The following is a 5,613-nucleotide window of genomic DNA, read 5'->3' as shown; positions in this document are numbered from 1 at the left end:
GAGGAGGCTTGAACTCTGCAGTTATGCTGTCTGCTCCTTAGAATTTGGTGACACTACCCTGCGGCTTTGCATGGTCTCTGCGGCTTTGCATGGTCTCTGCGGCTTTGCATGGTCTCTGCGGCTCTGCATGGTCTCTGCGGCTCTGCATGGTCTCTGCGGCTCTGCATGGTCTCTGCGGCTCTGCATGGTCTCTGCGGCTCTGCATGGTCTCTGCGGCTCTGCATGGTCTCTGCGGCTCTGCATGGTCTCTGCGGCTCTGCATGGTCTCTGCGGCTCTGCATGGTCTCTGCGGCTCTGCATGGTCTCTGCGGCTCTGCATGGTCTCTGCGGCTCTGCATGGTCTCTGCGGCTCTGCATGGTCTCTGCGGCTTTGCATGGTCTCCACTTCATTGCTGAGATGCTGCGGTTACTAAACACTTTCACTTTTTAATAATAGCACTAAAACAGTTGATTGTGTGTGGAATATTTTTAGGAGCGAAGAAATGTTACAAATCTGACCTTTTCAATGGCAGCATATAAGAAAAGTTGTATGCACTGGGTGGATAGGAATGCTATGGCTTTTTCACCATCAGTGGGGCTTCTGGAAACTGGACTCCTAAAGATCAAAAAATAAAAGAATATTTTTATACACTTTTTGTAATATGAGTACTCCTTTTAAAGAGCATTTATCACCTAATAGAACTCTATTTTGAGGACATCTTTACAAAGAGGAGTCATATCTGCTCCAAACAAAACATCCCTTAGTTTGGTGTCAAAACGTTTCTACACAATGCATTGTTAGAGAATCCTCAATGTACAGTTACCAAGACTCATGTCATGGGGCCTAGTAAATGTCAGGAGTCACCAGGATGTTGGTTGCCAAATTGAAGATTGCTCTTGTCCGGTTGGACCTCGGCAGTGCAATTTTTTTTGTGCCTCTTTAGTGTTAACTACGTCTGCAGACTAGTTGAATTCGAAAAAGTTGGAGAATGTGGTTGGCGCTGTGGCTTAGTTGGTTAAAGCGCCTGTCTAGTAAACAGGAGATCCTGAGTTCGAATCTCAGCAGTGCCTATAATTTTTTTATTTCTTATGAAATGTTTCTATAGAGGAATTCTTCAAAATCTTCATTTTTTTTATTATTGCTTAGAATTCTTTCAAATATCAAAAGAAATAATCGCTTTACAAGTTCCCAGCCAATTCACCATCCTAAGTTCTTACTGCTCCAAGGATGACTCCTTGACACAGACATGTGACTGCTCAAATCAATCACTTGCCACAATGATGACCTCAGTGGTGGTGACATGTCACAACATAATGGAGTGATTTGCTATGGTGGTCACATGTCTGTGTCAACAAGTCATGGCTAGTGCAAGAAGAGTAGAGATTGGTGCGGGAACCTAGGAAGTGTTAACTTGGAGAATCTCAACCAAATAAAGAATAGGAAACATCCATCCAGGGCTGGGACAAGGTACTTTGGTGCCTTAGGCAGATGAAACCAGTGGCACCCTCTCTCCCACAGCCCCCCCACCCCACCCCGCTCAGAAGCAAATGAGTGGATCAGAGGCTAAAGTAACAGAATCTCTAACCAAACACCTTGATAAGTTGGGCAACATGCTATGATGACCACTTACATTAGTATTGGTACCATTTTCACCAAAAAAATGCCAGCAAAAGTAAAAAAAAAAATAAAAAAATAAAAAAAATGTGGTGTATATTAGCGTGAGGCTTAACGAGTGCAATTTTAAAGGTAGATATAGAATCACTCATTGTTTGTGGAGCATTTAGGCTAAGTTCACATTTCCGTTGTTTTAAATCCGTCAGGTCCGTCAGCAACGGATCACTCGTTTTTAAGTTGTCAACTGATGCAACGGATGTGTTTTTCACAGGATTCCTTTCACAGAAATCCTGTGAAAAAACTGATCCGTTGCGTCCGTTGCATCCGCTGTGCGTCCGTTTTTTGACAGATCAGCCATGATCCGTTTGTGTTTGGGACAGCCCAGTGGGTGTGCCAAACCTGCTGGGCATGCTCAGTAGAGCATGACAGAATCCAGCGCTGGATTCCGTCGTAAGATGGATTACGACGGAATCCAGCACCATAGACATACATTACAAGCGTGACTGCGGCGGATTCCTGTGTGGTGCGTCAATTTTGACGGCCAGAAAAACGTTACATGCGTTGCTCCCCGCCCAGTGGTCAGTCAAAAAACGACGGACCGCGATGCAGCGGACGCAACGCAGGGTCATCAGTCGCAATCCGCCACCAATGCAAGTCTATGGGACACAACGGAATCCGTTAAACGGATTGCGTTGTTTACCATAGCAGCGGATTAAGACTGATACATTTTAGCGGAAATGTGAACCTAGCCTTACACAATATCCATCACTGCTGTCACACTTGCTTCCGTGTCTGCATCAGTGCAAACTAGAAAAATTGCTGACACTTCCTATTCTCATAGTCTCTACTGGTGCATACTGAACATGACATACTATATACAGTACATACAACATAGTAGTTGCACTCAAGTAAACGGAAGGAGAAAAAACAAGAACGTAGATGATGAACATTGGAATATGAATACGCATTACTGCCAAGAAAACATGAAAAATGTTGGTTTTTTTCGGGGGGGGGGTTAAATTTTTTTTTTTCTAGTTGGTATTATGGAGTCATGTCCTTTGTGCACTCCTCTCAGTTATTTCACGTGTTTTAATTTTCCTTTTGCAGGTTCTACTCTAGCCCATTTTAAAGGTCAATTTGGACAAGAGAGGCAGAGAAATTAGAGTAGGACCCAGATGAGAGTTACACCTTGACGTGGTATCGTGGCACAAATAAATTTGGCCATCTTTAAATTGCTAAGTAACTCATATTTTAAAAAAAAAAAAAAATAATTCAAGTTTTCTTGGCAGTAATGCGTATTCATATTCCAATGTTAACCATCTACAGTTAGGTCCAGAAATATTTGGACAGTGACACAAGTTTTGTTATTTTAGCTGTTTACAAAAACATGTTCAGAAATACAATTATATATATAATATGGGCTGAAAGTGCACACTCCCAGCTGCAATATGAGAGTTTTCACATCCAAATCGGAGAAAGGGTTTAGGAATCATAGCTCTGTAATGCATAGCCTCCTCTTTTTCAAGGGACCAAAAGTAATTGGACAAGGGACTCTAAGGGCTGCAATTAACTCTGAAGGCGTCTCCCTCGTTAACCTGTAATCAATGAAGTAGTTAAAAGGTCTGGGGTTGATTACAGGTGTGTTGTTTTGCATTTGGAAGTTGTTGCTGTGACCAGACAACATGCGGTCTAAGGAACTCTCAATTGAGGTGAAGCAGAACATCCTGAGGCTGAAAAAAAAGAAAAAAATCCATCAGAGAGATAGCAGACATGCTTGGAGTAGCAAAATCAACAGTCGGGTACATTCTGAGAAAAAAGGAATTGACTGGTGAGCTTGGGAACTCAAAAAGGCCTGGGTGTCCACGGATGACAACAGTGGTGGATGATCGCCGCATACTTTCTTTGGTGAAGAAGAACCCGTTCACAACATCAACTGAAGTCCAGAACACTCTCAGTGAAGTAGGTGTATCTGTCTCTAAGTCAACAGTAAAGAGAAGACTCCATGAAAGTAAATACAAAGGGATCACATCTAGATGCAAACCATTCATCAATTCTAAAAATAGACAGGCCAGAGTTAAATTTGCTGAAAAACACCTCATGAAGCCAGCTCAGTTCTGGAAAAGTATTCTATGGACAGATGAGACAAAGATCAACCTGTACCAGAATGATGGGAAGAAAAAAGTTTGGAGAAGAAAGGGAACGGCACATGATCCAAGGCACACCACATCCTCTGTAAAACATGGTGGAGGCAACGTGATGGCATGGGCATGCATGGCTTTCAATGGCACTGGGTCACTTGTGTTTATTGATGACATAACAGCAGACAAGAGTAGCCGGATGAATTCTGAAGTGTACCGGGATATACTTTCAGCCCAGATTCAGCCAAATGCCGCAAAGTTGATCGGACGGCGCTTCATAATACAGATGGACAATGACCCCAAGCATACAGCCAAAGCTACCCAGGAGTTCATGAGTGCAAAAAAAGTGGAAAATTCTGCAATGGCCAAGTCAATCACCAGATCTTAACCCAATTGAGCATGCATTTCACTTGCTCAAATCCAGACTTAAGACGGAAAGACCCACAAACAAGCAAGACCTGAAGGCTGCGGCTGTAAAGGCCTGGCAAAGCATTAAGAAGGAGGAAACCCAGCGTTTGGTGATGTCCATGGGTTCCAGACTTAAGGCAGTGATTGCCTCCAAAGGATTCGCAACAAAATATTGAAAATAAAAATATTTTGTTTGGGTTTGGTTTATTTGTCCAATTACTTTTGACCTCCTAAAATGTGGAGTGTTTGTAAAGAAATGTGTACAATTCCTACAATTTCTATCAGATATTTTTGTTCAAACCTTCAAATTAAACGTTACAATCTGCACTTGAATTCTGTTGTAGAGATTTCATTTCAAATCCAATGTGGTGGCACGCAGAGCACAACTCGCGAAAATTGTGTCACTGTCCAAATATTTCTGGACCTAACTGTACATTCTTGTTTTTTCTCCTTCCCTTTACTTAAGTGCAACTGCTATTTTGGATATTGCAGTGAATATTCATGAGGCATAATGAGCAGGACTCGAAAGCAACTGCAACACCAGAGACAGGTTAAGTTTAAAAATCCATTTACAGTGGGTACAGAAAGTATTCAGATTCCTTTAAATTTTTCACTCTTTGTTTCATTGCAGCTATTTGGTAAATTCAAAAAAGTTCATTTTTTTTCTCATTAATGTACACTCCACACCACATCTTGACAGGATAAAAAACAGAAAAGTAGAAATTTTTGCTAATTTTTTAATCAAGAAAAACTGAAATATCACATGATCATAAGTATTCAGACCCTTTGCTCCGACATTCATATTTAAGTCACACGCTGTCCATTTCCTTGTGATCCTCCTTGAGATGGTTCTACTCCTTCATTGGAGTCCAGTTGTGTTTAATTAAACTGATAGGACTTGATTTGGAAAGGCACACACCTGCCTATATAAGACCTTACAGCTCACAGTGCATGTCACACCAAATGAAAATCATGAGGTCAAAGCAAGTGCCCAAGGAGCTCAGAGTCAGAATTTTGGCAAGTCACTGGATCCCCAAAATCCAGGCGGGAAAAACTCATTGCATCATTCCCAAAAAAGAACTCATGGCTGTATTAGCTCGAAAGGGTGCTTATATTCAATACTGAGGAAGAGTCTGAATACTTATGACCATGTGATATTTCAGTTTGTCTAATTTAAAAAATTTCCAAAAATGTCTACATTCCTGTTTTTTTCTGACAAGATGGAGTGCAGAGTGTACATTAATGAGAAAAAAATGAACTTTTTTTGAATTTACCAAATGGCTGTAATGAAACAGAGGGCAAAATTTAAAGGTGTCTGAACACTTTCCGTACAGACTGTAATTTCAGTGAGTGGGTATCTTGTGATATGTGTCACACTGATCACATCAGTGTGCAGTCCATGTGACATCCATGCTGTTGGCCAAAAAATGAACATGTTGTCATGAAGAGCACATGGACACACATGTACTCTAT

At 41.5% G+C, this 5,613-nt stretch overlaps 1 non-coding gene across 1 annotated transcript; it reads left to right on the top strand.

The window, feature by feature from the left end:
- Positions 1 to 976: 976 nt before the first annotated feature.
- Positions 977 to 1,050, top strand: TRNAT-AGU (transfer RNA threonine (anticodon AGU)). The gene has a single exon. It is a non-coding gene; the product is annotated as a tRNA-Thr (tRNA).
- The last annotated feature ends 4,563 nt before the right edge of the window (positions 1,051 to 5,613 follow it).

This window comes from Anomaloglossus baeobatrachus, chromosome 10 (assembly GCF_048569485.1).
Source record: "Anomaloglossus baeobatrachus isolate aAnoBae1 chromosome 10, aAnoBae1.hap1, whole genome shotgun sequence".
Classification (NCBI taxonomy): Eukaryota; Metazoa; Chordata; class Amphibia; order Anura; family Aromobatidae; genus Anomaloglossus; species Anomaloglossus baeobatrachus.
Note: the sequence above shows the minus strand (reverse complement) of the source record. Positions and strands in the feature narration are given on the sequence as shown.